This window comes from Rutilus rutilus, assembly GCF_951802725.1.
Source record: "Rutilus rutilus genome assembly, chromosome: 1".
NCBI classification, from domain to species: Eukaryota; Metazoa; Chordata; class Actinopteri; order Cypriniformes; family Leuciscidae; genus Rutilus; species Rutilus rutilus.
Window position 1 is genome coordinate 12,349,770 of NC_140209.1, and position 16,858 is coordinate 12,366,627.

General features: G+C 43.3%; 2 protein-coding genes across 2 annotated transcripts in view; both read right to left on the reverse strand.

Annotated features, from left to right (window-relative positions):
* Positions 1–16,858, reverse strand: part of LOC311287692 (uncharacterized protein) — a 412,610-nt gene that overhangs the window by 307,751 nt on the left and 88,001 nt on the right. The window lies entirely within an intron of this gene.
* LOC311287683 (uncharacterized protein) overlaps positions 1–16,858 on the reverse strand; it is a 107,749-nt gene that overhangs the window by 22,389 nt on the left and 68,502 nt on the right. The gene's annotated exons all lie outside the window — the stretch shown is intronic.

Genomic DNA, 16,858 nt, shown 5'->3' on the forward strand with positions numbered 1-16,858 from the left:
TTGTTAATGTACATACTGACTTTACTCTGTGCTGCAAGATACATTTAGTTTTACAACTTGAATAAAGTCTAAACATGAATAAAGTCTAAACATATTGGAAAAATGTATAATAAATAAAGCCCTATCTAATCTTTTTTATTTTGCCCTGTTGAACCATTGCTATTACTAAACTAATGTATAGTACATTAATTTAATTGAAAGAAAAATAGAAAAAAGTTTGTTCACTTTTACAATCTTGTACTGTACATCACGTAAATATGTTATAGTTTTGTTGACTTTTAAAATTGAGCTTGTAGGTGTAACCCCTTTGAATTGTACATTCACATTTTTTCTTTATTTTTAGTCCTAAAGTAAATTTATTCGTAACTACTTTTGATTTATATACCACAAAGAAACTCCTATAATTTTGGTGCAGTACTATGATTAACCACTAGAGGGTGGTTAACTCTGCGGTATGTTGAGTGAGTCGATTTATATCGAATTCAGACGAAGAAGCCAGCTGAACATGCACGCACGAGGTTGCCAGTTCATCCTGTTACTGAGAGAAAAGGAACGGTCAATGCTTTTGAGTAGTGATGGTGAAATGAAGCTTTGTGAAGCACTGGGGATTTCCCCCTCGACTGTTTCGTAAAATGGTTCATTACTCGAAACTTTTCAACACGTTGCACATTAACGACATCTTGTGGTCAAAAGGTGGAAAAGCTGCCTTCCTGTCCCAGAAGACCTTTTTATTTTTTTTATTTAATAAATCACTTTGTGCTGTGTTAAAGGGATACTCCACCGTTTTTTCATATTAAACTATGTTATTCTTAACTAAGATGAGTCCACTCTTTCCAGTTAATATTAGTATGTTTAAAAAGTGCTCATTCGGTTAAAGTTCATTGAATAATAAGCACAATGTGTTACTGAATCGATTATACATGTTGTGTATTGTGAGTTTTCTGTGAATTTTCTGTGACGCACGTGGAGCTAACTAGTGATTTGTGCACAGTGTATAATGTGGAAAGAGGTCTGCGCAACGGATAGTATTCTGATCAAATTGTCCCATGTGTTTCCAGGTATGTTCAACTCTTCAACTTAACCCGTATAAAGTGATCTAATTTATGTAATTTGGGTCTATAATGTATATTTGGATTGTACTTTTGAACATGTATCCTATCTTTATTTCTCATATTCTGTAATACATTCTATCGTTTTACTTCCAACTATTACGCTGTTATTATGCGGTTCTAAAGAGTATAATGTGACTGTGCATGATGTTTTGAGGGAATATTTGTTTGATTCGTACAAACATTCTTATGTTATTACTGATATGTTTGAAGAATACACATCCAGCCATTTTATTATTTTCTTTATTTTTCCTTTAACAACAGTAATGGATTGTTATTACTTTAATGTGTAGGCTACTACATAATGTTAAACATGTATACAAAGTGAGCCTCAGATCGCAAATGGACGCTGACGAGGCAAGACGCACTTGTTTTCTTCACTCTTTCCAGTTAATATTGTGTATAACGTGGAAAGAGGTCTGCGCAACGGATAGTATTCTGATCAAATTGTCCCATGCATTTCCAGGGTCAATAAATACAGTCATTTTGAAGCCATCCCACTGTCTGCTGTGTGGAATATTTTATGTACAGAACTGGATCTGCTACATAAAACTGGTGCCGTGACCTTGGATACAGCTGATCAGCCACAGCCGATCACCGGGTGTTGTTCGTTTACGTGGAACTGTTGCTGTGTCTTCCCTGGATTTAGAAAGCCGGCCACAGTCGTCTGCCAGGTGTCAAGCCGTGGATTGAGTCCTGCCTTCCAGTGTCAGCTAATTAACTTTCCTTGTTTCAGTTATTTTCAAGTTCTCTTACATTCTTAACATTGACTTTTGAATCAGACGTTGAATCACTAAGACATTGAATCAAATAAATTTTTTTTGCTAGTGACCCGTATGGACAAGTATGATGTACAATTTGTCTACACCAGTCTTGGGGAGGGGTAGAGGTTTCATCAGCACTGATGGTGTCGTGAGACGTAAAGAAAACGATCAAATTTGCGATATCAATTTAGGCTTTTCACAAACGGCAGGAAAAGTCAACACTGGTGCTTCAGCTTTTACACCTGCCCCAATCTGTGATGATTCTCATTTGCAGATAACAGAGCTACTTGAGGAGCTTGGTAGCCAAATTTGCGATTGTATTTTGGACCGGCTCTTAGCTGATCATAGTCCTTCTGCTCTGGGGCATCAGACTATCCCTGAGACAGTTAAAAGCGAGCAAGCTAGCACTACACTTGATTTATCCAGGTTGAATCTGATTGTACGATCGGACAATAGGGGCCCTCGTATTTTCCGTGGTGATGGCACGGATAAACATACTGTTCATGAGTGGATAGAGTTAATGGAGGTTTACTTACAAAAGTGTGATCGGCTGAAAGCAGAGCATGACAATGAGGTTCTGAACCACCTTTTGGGTAGAGCTAAAAACATTGTAAAAGTAGGCCTAAAAAGTAATCCCTCACCTGACATGGTTATTACCCCTGAAACCATTTACAAAATGGTTTTACGTTATTTCAGTGAGAGCCCAGAGTCTTGCCTTCCACTGGCAGACTTCTGCTCTACAATGCCATGTGCCAAAGAAAGCCCTGTTGACTATTGGGTCCGTCTGAAAAATGCTGCTGAAGTCGCTGATAATTACCTGCAGAAACAGGGTAGTCAAATGAAGAACATTTCACAGGAGATTGCAATGATCTTCATTAGAAACTGCCCTAATGTTGAACTTTCTAGTGTGTTCAGGTACAAGCCTATCACAAAGTGGTCATCGGCAGAGGTGCAGGAAGCAATTGATGAGCATCAAAGAGAGCTGAGAATGAAGAAACCACATCTTCACTCTCTCACTGGCCATTCATTCCAAGTAGCAACTGCCGCCGTCAGCCATACAGAGACCACTACTGTGGACAACACTGCAGTTACCTCAGCAGCGTGCATCCCTAGTATCCATACCACAAAGCCTGAGATCGCCACAGTGCCTCCAAACACGGCCTTGACCGACACAGGTACATTAGAGCGAGTGCTCAGCATGCTGGAAAGGGTGCTTGACCGCACTAATGCACAGGCTGCTCCTGATAGACCGCAAATGCCTCCTTGGTCTCGTCCATCCAGGTGTCGTGTTTGTGGTGAAAGAACCCATTCCACACGGTCACACTGCATGTCGGAGAAAATATGTCTAAACTGCTTAGAAGTCGGTCACCAACGCAGGGATTGCCCTAAGAGAAGTGCCGAGTCTGGGAGTCGCTCCCAGATTCAGGGAAACTGACACACCTGCATTCGGGAGGGGATGGTGTGGGTGAAGAAGTTCAGACCCTCCAAGATGATGCGTCAAACATTTATGAGTCGTCTTGTAAGACTGTTACAAGTGATAATGTGGTTCTGTTTCAGAATGTGACACAGTTGGCACGGGCAGACAGCCTTTTCTATACTGACGTTCTAGTCAATGACAGCGTTCCTCTGAGAGCATTGTTAGACAGTGTCCCTATGTCTTGCACCATCAGTGAAGTTGCGGTATCTCGCTTACTGGATGCAGGTATGTCTTTGGATCAGTGTGAGATGCAGACCAGTATTATGCTGGTTGGATGCGGTGGTGTTCAGGTTGCACCAAAATGTATATATCAGCTGAAGATGAGAGTGTACAAGTATGATGTCAGTGTACCCACGCTGGTTGTTACAGGACAGCGGGATGATTTGATACTGGGCACCAACGTCCTTAAATTCATCTTGAGCCAGTTTAAGCAGAAACCCACATACTGGCGTGTCGTGAATAGGGCTGAATCAACAAAAGATGCTGAGGTTGAGCAGTTCCTTAATGTACTTTCTGGTCTTAACAGATGGAGAGGTGATGAGATGCCTGACATCATTGGCACAGCCAAACTGGTTCAAGCTTTCACGTTGCTGCCAAGGCAGGAGCACCTGGTGTGGGCCAAGCTCCCTCCTACAACACCTATTTCGGAGGGTAGTGCAGTGTTGATTGAGCCAACTAAGTCACCAACCCATAAGAAGGATGTCATCGTGGGACGCGTGGTGGTTTCTATGACTGCTGACAGGTGGGTGCCAGATAGGATGCTTAACCCAACCGACAAGCCAATCACTTTGAAGAAAAATTCTAAAGTAGTCAAAGTTTCTCCATGTGTGGCTTTGGAAGATTTGGAAATGGATGGGGAGCGACCCTTTGATACTGTTAAAGCTCAGAGTCAAACTGTGCATGACGGATCTCACAACCCAGACTTCCAGCATATCTTACAGAAAATGGGATTGAGTGACTTAGACATTGATTCTTGCGAAGCATCACTTCAATGGAAATTTCAGTTATTGCGCTTGGTCCAGAAGTATGAACATGTATTCTCAAAGCACAAGCTAGACTGCGGGAGAGCTAAAGACTTTGTGCATTGCATCCATCTGTCTGACCACCGGCCTTTCCGTTTGCCCTATCGGCGTGTGCCGCCAGGGCACTATCAGAAGTTACGGCAAGTACTGTCAGAGATGGAAGAGCGTGATCTCATTCGTAAATCCAGCAGCAAGTGGGCCTCCCCCTTGGTTCTCGCGTGGAAGAAGAGTGGAGACCTACGTATCTGCGTTGATTACCGTTGGCTAAATTCACGCACTATTAAGGATGCACACCCTCTTCCTCATCAAGCCGATTGCCTCGCTGCTTTGGGAGGGAATGCATTGTTCAGCGCAATGGACCTTACGTCCGGCTTCTACAACATCTCCATGTGTGAGGAAGACAAGAAACTTACAGCCTTTACCACACCTCTAGGGCTCTACGAGTTCAATCGTCTTCCACAGGGACTATGCAACAGCCCAGCGAGTTTCATGCGGCTTATGATGAGTAGATTTGGCGACCAAAACTTCCTTACCCTGCTTTGTTATTTGGATGATCTTCTGGTTGTAGCTCCCACTGAAGAAAAGGCCTTGGAAAGGTTGGAGATGGTCTTCGAGAGATTGAGTGCTCACGGGTTGAAGTTGGCGCTAAAGAAATGCTACTTCCTTAGAAGGAGCGTCAGGTTCCTCGGCCATGTTGTGAATGAGAATGGAGTCGCGACTGATCCTGACAAAGTTGCTGCCATTACAGCTGTCACTGAAAAGGATCTCATGATGGATGATGGGGTCTCACCTTCCCAAAGAAAGATCAAGTCCTTTTTGGGTATGGTCATGTATTACCAACGGTTCATCCCCACCTGTTCCAGCATCGCCAAACCGCTCTTCACGCTAACCGCTGCAACCAAAGGGAAAAAGGGATTCTCAAGGGGTGGTGCTGTTTTTAGGAAACTCAGCTCGTCAGATTGGACTAGAGAATGTGTCATATCCTTTGAACAGCTTAAGTCGGCTCTTGTGGACTCTGTAGTGTTGGCGCACCCCGATTTCTAAGTTTACATGTTACCAGTTCATAGTTCCTGATTCACTGGTCAGTGAAGTCTTGCGAGAAGATTCTATCCACGATGAGGCAGGCCATCAAGGTCAAAGGAGGACGTTATCTTTGGCTAGACAGAGATTTTCTTGGGTTGGATTGGAGAGTGACACCCGTGACTATGTGAGACGCTGTCAACGTTGTGTGGTCAGCAAAACCCCTGAACCAGAGGGAAGGGCCCCTTTATAAAGCATCCGAACTATCCGTCCACTAGAATTAGTCTGTATAGACTTCTGGTCTGCTGAGGATTCTTCTGGCAAGAGCGTTGATGTACTTGTGGTAACGGACCACTTCGCGAAAATAGCTGATGCGTTTCCGTGCAGGAACCAGTCAGAATCTCAAGTCGCTCGTCAATTATGGGACAAATTATTCTAGGTTTATGGATTTCCACTAAGAATCCACTCAGACCAAGGAGCAAACTTTGAAAGCAGGTTGATTAAGGAACTGTTGCAGATTTCTGGCATACAGATGTCACGAACCACGGCATATCACCCGATGGGCAACGGCCAAGTCGAGAGGTTCAATCGCACCTTGGGTAATATGATCAGGGCATTGCCTCCGAGAGCCAAACAGGACTGGCCGCAAATGCTGCAAACCCTGACGTTCGCTTACAACTGTACTGCCCATAAGTCAACTGGCTTTGCCCCATTTTTCCTTATGTATGGTCAAATTCCCAGGCCGCATCAGAGCCCTCTGATGTGAATGTTGAGGAAGTTGAATGTGGCATGGAAGAGTCAATACCACCAGACGGAGAAGTAGTTCAGCCTTCATTTGAAATGGCTCACACAGTCAGAACAAGGGCTGGCAGATTGATAAAACCAGTTTATAGACTGATTCAAATTATGACCCAGAAAACCCTCCTACATAGCCCTTCACTCAGCCTTCTAAAGTTTAAAGCTTTTTAAGTGGGAGTTGAGTTCCCCTGTCAGAATTATTCATCTGGGGTACAATATTAGTGGTGTTCATTCGAGTATCTTTTACACACATAGACATTTGAGTATCACACACACACACACACACACACACACACACACACACACACACACACAAGGGATCCAGAAGGACTATTGAGATATTGTTTTATTTTATTTGATTCCTGGACTTCACATTCAACTTTGGACTCCATATGAACCATTTTTTTTGTTGGTTCATGGTGTTGAGTGGAAACCAGTTAATTGTTATTAATCTAAGTGCTGCGTTCGACACTATCGATCACAAAATACTCTTAGATAGACTACAAAACTACACTGGTGTTCATGGACAGGCATTAACCCTCTGGGGACCAAAAACGCGCCCGCCATTTTTTTTTTAGCAATGCAAAATAAACACTTAATTTTCTTTCATTTTCGAGTAATACATCAATCGATCCTGTTCAGTTTCTATTTTTTTTCTGTATACTCACAATAAAAATAAAGTGTTTTGCTTTTTGACAAATAAAGAAAAATTAAACTGATGCGATTTCTGCCTTCTCTCTGTCAGTAAACTCCCATTTGAAACGCGTTCGAAAATGATCTATAACTCCGCGAAAATTCAGTCAAACAGGCAAACAGACCCACGGGCATAAAGCTTGAGATCGCATCTTTTAAATTAAGTAATTTATATAAAAAACAAATATTCTCAGCTTCTGTAATCTGTATAAAAAGAGAGCGACTCCAGTCGAGCTCATTACGAGCCATTCAAAAGTAATTTGACCACTCCCCGGAGAGCGCGTGCTATTCAAATGCAAATTCTGAGAACCATTTCAGTCTGTGAAACGCCCCCACATCAGCTGTAAACAAAGCGTCGCGATCGAGTGAGGCATACTATAGCCTACCTTATGGAGAAAAGATTCCTCAGAACAGTGCTGATATGAGGAGCAATATCTCCTGATATGAGGAGCAGATCCCGCTGAGGAGTGAGGTAGGCTGTTTTCTTTTCTCAAGTGTTGATGTGGAATAACGTTATGGAATAACGTTAGTGTAGGCCTATGTAAACCGCAAAAAGATGAATCGCATTTCTATAATATGACTCGCATTTCTGTGAGATGAATGAAGGTGTAAGATTAATAAGGGAATATGATCAATATAACTCAAAGGGGATTGAATTACAGGGAATAAGAATCGAATTATTATGCAAATTATTCAGAATTAATATTTAACACTTTACCAACTATTCGTCCACCGATAAGTTGAGATTAGGGTATTTTATCAATTCTGGACAGAATATTATCCCGTGGCCTACGGTAATAATATCACAAAGTTATGATAACTGATTAATATGAGCAAGGTAGCAAAATCTACAGTTTAAGGCAGTAACTTGTAAGCACACAGCACAAGACGCTTGTATGTAAAATCAACCAAGACTTTATTGAACTACTCTAATACACACAAACTAAACTAACGAGAACACACAAACATTCATTCAAATAGTGACAGATAGTGATGTTATTAACGGAGTGTGAATGGAGTCCCAAATGTCTAGCGTTAGACACTATTTCTTGACCGCAACCTGAGAGAATCAACCTACTAGCACTTTAATCTTAGTTCGTTTTCTTAATAAGATTTGCACCAGTTCAGCCAGAATTAGGAGATATTGTGTACTTGCGTTTAGATGCTCCTGAGCGCGTGCGTTCCCTGTGACGAAGTTGCCGGAGAGGGAATCTCTTCGGCGCTGATTGGCTGGCAGTCGGTCGATGATGCGTTCTGAGGGACAACACTCGATGGTGAGTGGTTGGTTGGCATTGCCGGGTGGCGCTTCGTTTCGCGGGATTTCCTGGATTGCGGGTTGCTATGCAACGGAGTTTCCTCTGAATCTGGAGCGACTCTGAGAGGGGTTTCTTTGACGAAGTTCAACGAAGGATCTTACGGAAGAGTTGATGAGTTTTGCGTGAGCTCTTGGTGGTTTGAAGAGTATGTAAACATACACGCTGGACGATGGAAAGGTCAGCAAGAGCAGGCAAAAAGCAAGGCAAAAAGCAACGCATAGCTGCTTGTCATTGGGTTATAAGCGTGTCCATCTGACCCGTCCTTCCTAGTGCGACAGCCAATCAGATATTGTCTTGGGCGGGACCTACGCCCCGTTCTCCGGTTCTTGCATGTAATTAGCGTAATGTCCATGTGATCGTGTGTGCCCAAACTCCTCAGAGTTTATTTAAACGCTTTAATAAGCAAACTTAATAGTTTAAATATGGTGCATCCTACACACATCTACTTTATATCAAAATTCTAGAAATCATTTACCCATCAAGTAGGTACCAAAATACATATTCTTCCCATAGTTGAGGTGGGAGTAAATAAGGATTTAGCTGTGATAAGTGTTTAACACACAAAATTAACTTGAGTAATATAAAGCATACATACTACAGAGAATACACATGTATGAGGCAACTTCTGGTGATTAGTTCCTATAACTGAGGTAGAAAACCTTACAAATAGACTGTAATGAAAGTTAAACACACAGAAAGAACTCCACAGGTTACATAAAATATACATGATACTTAAGATATATGTGAGGTAAATACTGGTGATCAGTTCAGCTTATTGGAAGCAATTTTGAGACCGTTGTTTGTATTAAACCATAAGTGGGTTAATTTCGGTCTATTGGTTTTGGAGGCAAAAGTCTCTGGAATTTACGACTGCAGAAAGGGGGGTGTCCCCTGGTTTAGGGTTTGTGGTGATTCTGGGCCATAAGAATGCTTTAGCATCCTTCGTTTCCTGATAAGGCTGTGGATTTATGCATTGGGGTCACCACAGGGTTCTTGGCCATTTGGTCTTAAGTTTGTGGAACAAAGAGGAATCTTTTCCTGCTGTCCTGGCATCGCTGGTTTGAGATTAGACACGCACAACAAGGGAAAGGGGGGTGACATCTCCTTTAGCCATCTTGGCACCATGACTGTGTTTTATGACTTACTAATGGTTCACTGGGGAATCGTTCCGAACTGTGGAATGTGGTGTTGGGTTCATTTGAAATGGACTGTTCAAGGATAATCCTACATATTCCCCCTTTCGGTCGGTGATGTTCCAGGTGAGGACATCGGCGAGCGCTGGATAAAATAGGCAGAGAGAGAGAAACAACCACACATACAAACACAAAACAACACTCCATCACTTAGCTGAGTTCTGGTGCAAGATTTCGCTTTTGAGAATATTGTGGGCCTATGGCGCGACAGGTTAACAATTATGATGATGATGGTGGCTTTTCTTGATTACCCTAGTTTTGGTTGTGCGACGCACGGGTAGACGCGTAATCTCAATTGAATTGGTCGAGTTTTCAGATTCGGGATCTGGTTCTGCTCGCTCTTGGTTGCCAGCGTTTTTGCTCATTGAGTCTTGTTCTACATTAACCCTTTGGTAGAGGTAGGGATGGCTCGATACCACAATTTTGGTTTCGGTACGGTACCAGAACCTAATACCTCGGTATCGATACTAAATCGATACCACAGGTGACAAATAACCAGCCTCAAAATTTAAGTGAATTGAAACAGTTTTATTAAAAAACACTGCTTGAAACTCTGCTGCACCGAATGTGCAAACAAAAAGTTATCCAAATGTTAAAAAAAAAAAATGTATAAATAAAAAACAGTCAGGGAACTTACAGTAGGTTAAATTTTGATTTAAAAAAAAAAAAAGAAAAAAAAGAAAAGGACACCTGAAATGATACAATTAAAATAGGTTAATATCTATTATCTATAATAATTGATTAATATAGAATAATAATAGAATAATGAAATGAAATGTAAACCATTAGCTGTCATGCATCAACAGAATTATCAACATTTATAGCATTTATTCATCTTGGTTTGATAACTGTTTGGTTTGGGTTCATATTAGTTTAATGCATAAAGTAATGTTAACATGCTAAACATGTATTAGTATATTTAAATAATAATTACGGATTGATCTATTCTAGATTAATAAATGCTATAATACTGTCAGGTCAGGTTACCTAATGAATGTTGACAAATGTAGCTTAAATGTAAAGTGTTACTCTAACATTCATATTAGTAATATCCATATTACTACTATTACTCTCTCTCAGCTGATTCCTCAGTCGGTCGCCACAGCAGCAGTGATAGATATGCCTTTCATTTTACGATCACCAATACTAAAATTAATATCACTTATCTCTTTATTCATTCAAATTCAATTAATATATGATTGTTTGAAAGGGCAAAAAAATTATGAGAACTAAACTTCATTGGTTCTAGCGTGTCATGAAAGCACATTTGAGCTTTCGTGTTTACCGTGTCATATTTAATTGATAAGCTCTGTGTGCGCTGTGAATAAAAGTCTAAATTAAATCAGTTGAATGATGGACTCACGTGTCGATCTCTGAACTCTTTGAACAAGTCAGGATGATCAAGTGACAAGTGGTCAACGTTAGCCAGATTTGATGTGTTGCCTCCCGTGGCAAATTTAAAGCAGCGTTTGTACAGTGGTGCATTGAGGTCTGTTGCTTCACCTTTCTCATTACTTTTGTAGGCAAAGTAATGCCATATTTCACTCCTATTGCTCTCTTTATTTATTAATTTCGGGCGTGTAGAATGAGCTTCATCTGTTTGATCCATCGTGTTCCTCCGTTGTCACCGTTTGCCGGTTTTGCGTGACCCGCGTCAGTTTGGGTAGCGCACTGCCGCCTAGCGGTGAACTTCGAAACAGCAGCGCATCAAATACCGAAGTGAGCAAAATTATGATATTGTACCGTTTGAAATATAATATATACCGGTATTTTTGCAGTACCGGTATACCGCGCATCCCTAGGTAGAGGAGGAAGGACCATAAGCATTTATGATGTAGCTAACGACAGTAGAGGTGCACAGAGCGGTGTCTGTGGCCGACCAAGTCCGAACTATGGGAGAACTGACTGGCGGAAGACAAGCGTTTACCTTTAAGGCCGTGTTGATGGGGGTCAAATTAATCAGCTGAGTTCCATCCTCCTTGATCCTTTGTTTCGACTCGGGATCAAGGTTAACGGAGTGCTGTTTGAAATTTTTCCTAGATTTCCGCGTTCCGTATGAGATTCGTTGCCTGATAGGTGATCGAAAGCTAAATCATCGGTATGGAGGATCTACGTACAACTGCATTGTTATAATTCCTTAATCGGTTGCGAGAGTGCCATAACGGGTAGTTCACGGGACACTGCAATCCACGTTTTTGCACAGTGGACGTAGTGAGTCAATCCTATCGGCAGGCCCTAGGCAAGTTTCTGTAGGTTTAAGATTGTTTAGGTGAGAGGAGTGGAGAGTGGAAGAGAAGGAAGGGAATAAAGAAAGTGAGCATTAGTAGTGACTTCTAGTAATTACTTCTTGTTAGTGAGGCAATCTCAAAAGAGTGGGTGCATATCATTTGAACAACTCTGAGTAAGGTGTTTATGAAGACAATTGAGTGTTTCATTAAATGGGGTGTAGTGTGTGGTGTAATTGATCTGTGTCAGTCACTTTTGGTTTCCCCCTTTTCTTGTCTGTTGGAGCCCAAGTGCCCTTTTATCTGGTTTCGGTGGACCCAACGTAGGACTGGCTCATTGCGCTTTTGGCTCATCTTGATTCGGTATGCGACAGGTGAGAGCTTGTCCACGATTTCATGGGGTCCTGTCCAGCGAGGCAGGAACTTCTTTGACAGGCGATGGGGACCCGATTGTTGTGACTGCACAAAACTGTAGTACCACACTTTGTCTCCGATGTTGAATTCTTGGTGAGAGGCCTTCTGGTCGTAATAGGCTTTGCGACCTTCTGCACTTTTCTGTAGTTGTTGTTGCGTAAAGGCAAAGGCGGTTCTTAGATGGCGATGCAACTCTTCAAGATACTGGTGGGTGGTATATGCCGTGACAAGGCTCATGTCACCTGACTGGTAGAGCAGGTGGAGCGGCAGTGTCATTTGCCGTCCTGTCATTAGCTCAAAGGGTGGCACCCCGGTGGACTTGTTAGGAGTTGCTCTGATAGCCATTAGCACTAGCGGGAGCTTGATATCCCAATCCTTTTGGTTCGCAGACACATACTTCTTTAGCATGCTGACCACGGTTCGGTTGGAACGCTCCACTTGCCCAGAGGCGATAGGGTGGTGGCTGATATGAAGCTTGGCCTGTATGCCCAGGAGTTTCCAGACTTCCTGCATGATTTCGGCAGTGAAATGTGTTCCGCGGTCAGAGTTCACTCTCAGCGGCAGTCCAAATCTTGAAAAGATATGGTTCATTAGGAGGCAGGCCGTGGTTTGAGCTGTATCATTGGGAGCGGGAAGGCACTCTACCCATTTGGTAAATTCACAGACGACGGTGAGGAAATATTTGTTACCCCTTGTTGACCTTGGTAGGGGTCCGACCCAGTCGATTTGGAGGTCCGACCATGGGAAGGACATTCCTTTTCGCTGTAGTGGTGCTCTGTGGTTCGGGTTCGCAGGTTGGAATTGACAACACACCAGGCACCCTTTTACATACTCTGCTACATCCTGCTGCATGCCAGGCCAGTATGCCACTTGTCTTAGCGTTTCATAAGTGGCTTTGGCGCCGTGGTGTCCGGCACATGGTGCATCGTGGGAATGTGTGAGCATCACCCCCCTTTGGCACTGAGGGACAACAAGCTTGGGCGTAGTGAGTTCATCAGGGGCATATACCAGTATGCCATGTTTCAGATGTAGCATGTGCAGGAGTGCATTAAGATGCCGGAGGTCAGAGGAAGCAGCAAGGTCAGAGGTGGTTATGGGGTTTGATTGTGGGTCAGAGAGGTGATTAACAATAGTTTGGATTGCTGCATCAGAAGTTTGGAGAGTTATTATGTCGTCATTGGAAATTTGGGGTGAGATGCTGATTTGGGAGGAGGCGGGGTTTTGCACGGCTTGTGTGTGCTGGTGGCGTGTGATGACAGAAACACATGGGCTGGGTGGGAGGGGCTTAAAAGTCCAAGGATCACCATGTAGCGCGCCAGCTTTGGCAAGGGCATCAGTTTGGTCGTTGTAGTCTTTGTCTTGCCCTGGTTGCCGTGAGTGACCGCGGACCTTTTTCCAATAGACGAGCATGTCGTGTTTCGTGACTATGTCGTCGCATGCTTGGAAGAGATCTTGATGCTTGACAGGTTTGTTGTTGGATGTTTTGAACCCATTCTGTTTCCATATTGGTATGTGGCATGTGAAGCTCAGTCGAGCATAGTTTGAGTCAGTACAGATGAGGAGTTCTTTGATGTCGTGAGACACAGCAATTTGGAGGGTGATGAGGATGGCTGCTATTTCTGCATATTGTGATGTGTGAGGGCCCAGTTGGAGCCGTTGTGGTGGGCAGGGGTTGTCGTTGAGCCAGACCACACCTGCTCCCGCCTTGAGGTTACCCTGGTGATTATATGAGCAGCCGTCAACATATGCTGTGGGCATCCCTTGACATACGTTCTCCTCAAAGTATCTGTGGTTGGTTTGTGCTGGTTGTGGAGGTTCTTTAGGTTCAGGTAATACGTTTGGGGTGTCGTCGGAGCAGTTTTGACAGGCTGCCAGTCCATTGCCTAAGGATGATTTGTGGTTTTGGGCATAGCGTGCTTCGACGTCACGTCCTTGGAGTGTCATCAGCCATGTGGCTATTCGAGCGTTGGTGACCACACCGTCTCTGATTCGCTGGCTGTTAAGGAAAGTTACAGGTTGGTGGCATGTCTCTATGATGACCTTTTGGGCACCAATGTAGTTTGAGAAACGTTGAATGGCCCACACCGTGCAGAGCAAAGCCTTTTCACAGTCTGAGTATTTGGACTCTGGTGGAAGCAGCGTCTTGCTAGCATAGGCGACCACTCGCTTATCTCTGTCGTGGAGCTGGTATAGGCCCGCACTGAGACATTGGCTGGAGAATCCAGCTTCCAGGTGAAATTCTTTCCCTGGGTCAGGGTAGGCCAGATATGGGGCAGAGCAGAGGCGTTGTTTTAGCTCACTCATGGCCTGGTCTTGAGCTTCTGACCACACGAATGGTTGGTCCTTCTTGAGAAGGGAAGTGAGTGGACGTGCAATGTCTGAGTAGTTCTCTATGAATTGTCGTGAGTAATTGCATACGCCTAAGAAGCTGCGAAGTTCTGATACATTAGTGGGCGTTTTGATGTTCTGAATTGCTTGGGTGCGGCTCGACTGTGGCTCGATACCTTGAGGTCCGATGCGCAAGCCCACATAGTTTACTTTGGTTTTACACCACTGTCCTTTGTGGAGAGCAATCTTCGCACCTGCATTTGTTAGTTGGTTCAGCACATGATCTATCTCCTTCAGATGATCAACGACATTGGTACTCTTCATGAGTACATCATCCACGTAGATAAGGTTGCCTCTGGTTCGTGCATCAGGGCATGCTTTGTTGAGGAAGATATTGAATTCTGCTGGTGAATTGGCATACCCAAAGGGGCACCGGGTGAAGGTGTATTGTCGGTTCCCAAAGGTGAATGCCAGTTTGTGTTGGTCCTCTGGGTGCACAGGAATTGTCCAGAATCCTGAAGCGACGTCCAGAGTTGAAAGAATTGTTGCACCTTTGATTTTTGGAATTTCTTGGTCCAGCTGTGTCATGGGCCATCGTGATAAGGGCACCTGTTGGTTCAACTTACGATAGTCTATGGTGGGCCTCCATTTGCCGTTGGGTTTCAGGACTGGCCATATGGGGGCTGAATAGGTGCTGTTGCAAGGACGGACGACTCCGTTTTTCAACATTGAGTCGATGATTTCCTGCACAGGCTCATATGATGCAATGGGAATTTTGTACTGCCGTACAAAAGTTGGTGGTGCACTTGGGTGCGTCGGTATGCGTACCGTGTGGATGTTGGTGAGTCCACAGTCCAAAGAGTCTTTTGCAAAGGAGTCTTTGTACTTATACAGGACTTTGTGAAGTCCCTGTCGGTCAGTGTCATTGTGGAGGGCGTCTGCCTCGTTCAGAATTTGTTGGAGCTGAGCGTTGAACCCTGCATACGGCTCTTCCACTGTAGGGTCGTCGGAGAGGCCCTTGACTGTGGTGATTACCGGTTTGTTTGGTTCTGTCACAGGTTGTGTTGAGATGGTGTACACAGCGAGGTGTGCGTCATCTGTAAGTTCTGATCTGCAGACGTTTTCTTGAGACACTGGCAGGATGGAGGTGATGGCAATGGTTTTGAGGGGTGCAGTGAAAACTCTGTGGTCAATGCTTTCTTCTGGCAGTAAGTGGGCTGGTATGTGGCCTATGACAGGTACAGAGAGCTCAAAGTCATGGAATGTTTGGCTGATGAGCCATCCGAGGTGACTTGCTCTGGGGATCTTGATGTCGTTGGCGGTACAGTTTGTTGAGGGTTTTGAGCAAGGTCCATCTGCGGGTGACATTTCACTCACTTCACCTACACTTCAAACTCGACGTCAGAGAAGGAAGGGTCACAATAAGAGGCCTATAACTAAGGGTATTCCCAGCGAACTAGCTGGTTTGTTAAAACACATGACTATCTAAAAATATGATCTTGAATAAAGAGTCTTGTCCATAGCTGGTTTTCTCAAGTCACATGAGGGAACAGTGACAAGGGTCTTTGTCCACCAATACAAAGGAACTGTTGTATCTTCGGAGAGCAAGCTGATGACTGGACAGTAATCACAGGACCCATGCAGTCATGTGCCTTATAGTGAATATGACGAAGATTTCTCAATTCGGACTATAAAAAGAGACTAGGACGAAATCAAATTGCTCTTCCTTGCAATCTACAATCCAGAACCCCTGCAATCTGGACAGCAAGAAGCTGTTAAGCCTAGCTAGCATTTCTCTGTTAGTTCAGTACTCTATGGTAATCTGTAACAAGTGTTCTTTTCAATTTTGATTCTTTTTAATAAATATTGTTAAACATTTATTCTAAATCATCTTGTCTGGACCTTGGATTCTTGAGTACTTGCCTCCTTCTTTCCTCTGGATCAGGGAGATCCTAACTGAAAGACACGACAGGAGGGTAAGCATTATTTCTGATATATGAATAATCAGTGTGTGCTTTTGATTGATTGATTGCCTAGCCAAAGAGGCAGCTTACAATAGGGTTATTGTTGTAGAGCGAACACGGTTGAAGAGTACCTAAAAAGGTAGATTTATACTACGAAGGGTAAATTTATTATATTTATAATCCTTATTATCTTTATAATAAAATACGAATTTGTAGAGACTATTCGCTTAACTCTTAATAGCATGACTAAAGGATAGGCTCTTTAGTTACCGCGGGATTATTTATATATCCAGGTAGGACGTAAAATAATTTGGAACGGTATTAATCATGATATGATCGTGATATGATCGTAAACTATTACATGGGGGCTCGCCGGTCTTTAATATAATAAAACCCGGAGCAAAAAAAGATATTAAATCAATCACTTGAGTGACCCAGAAGAAAATTCGCAAATAAAATAGAGGATGCTCTATTAAATAGAAAAAGCGAAACCGCGCGGCAGAACCAGTGAGTATCTGTAAAACATAGAGAGAAT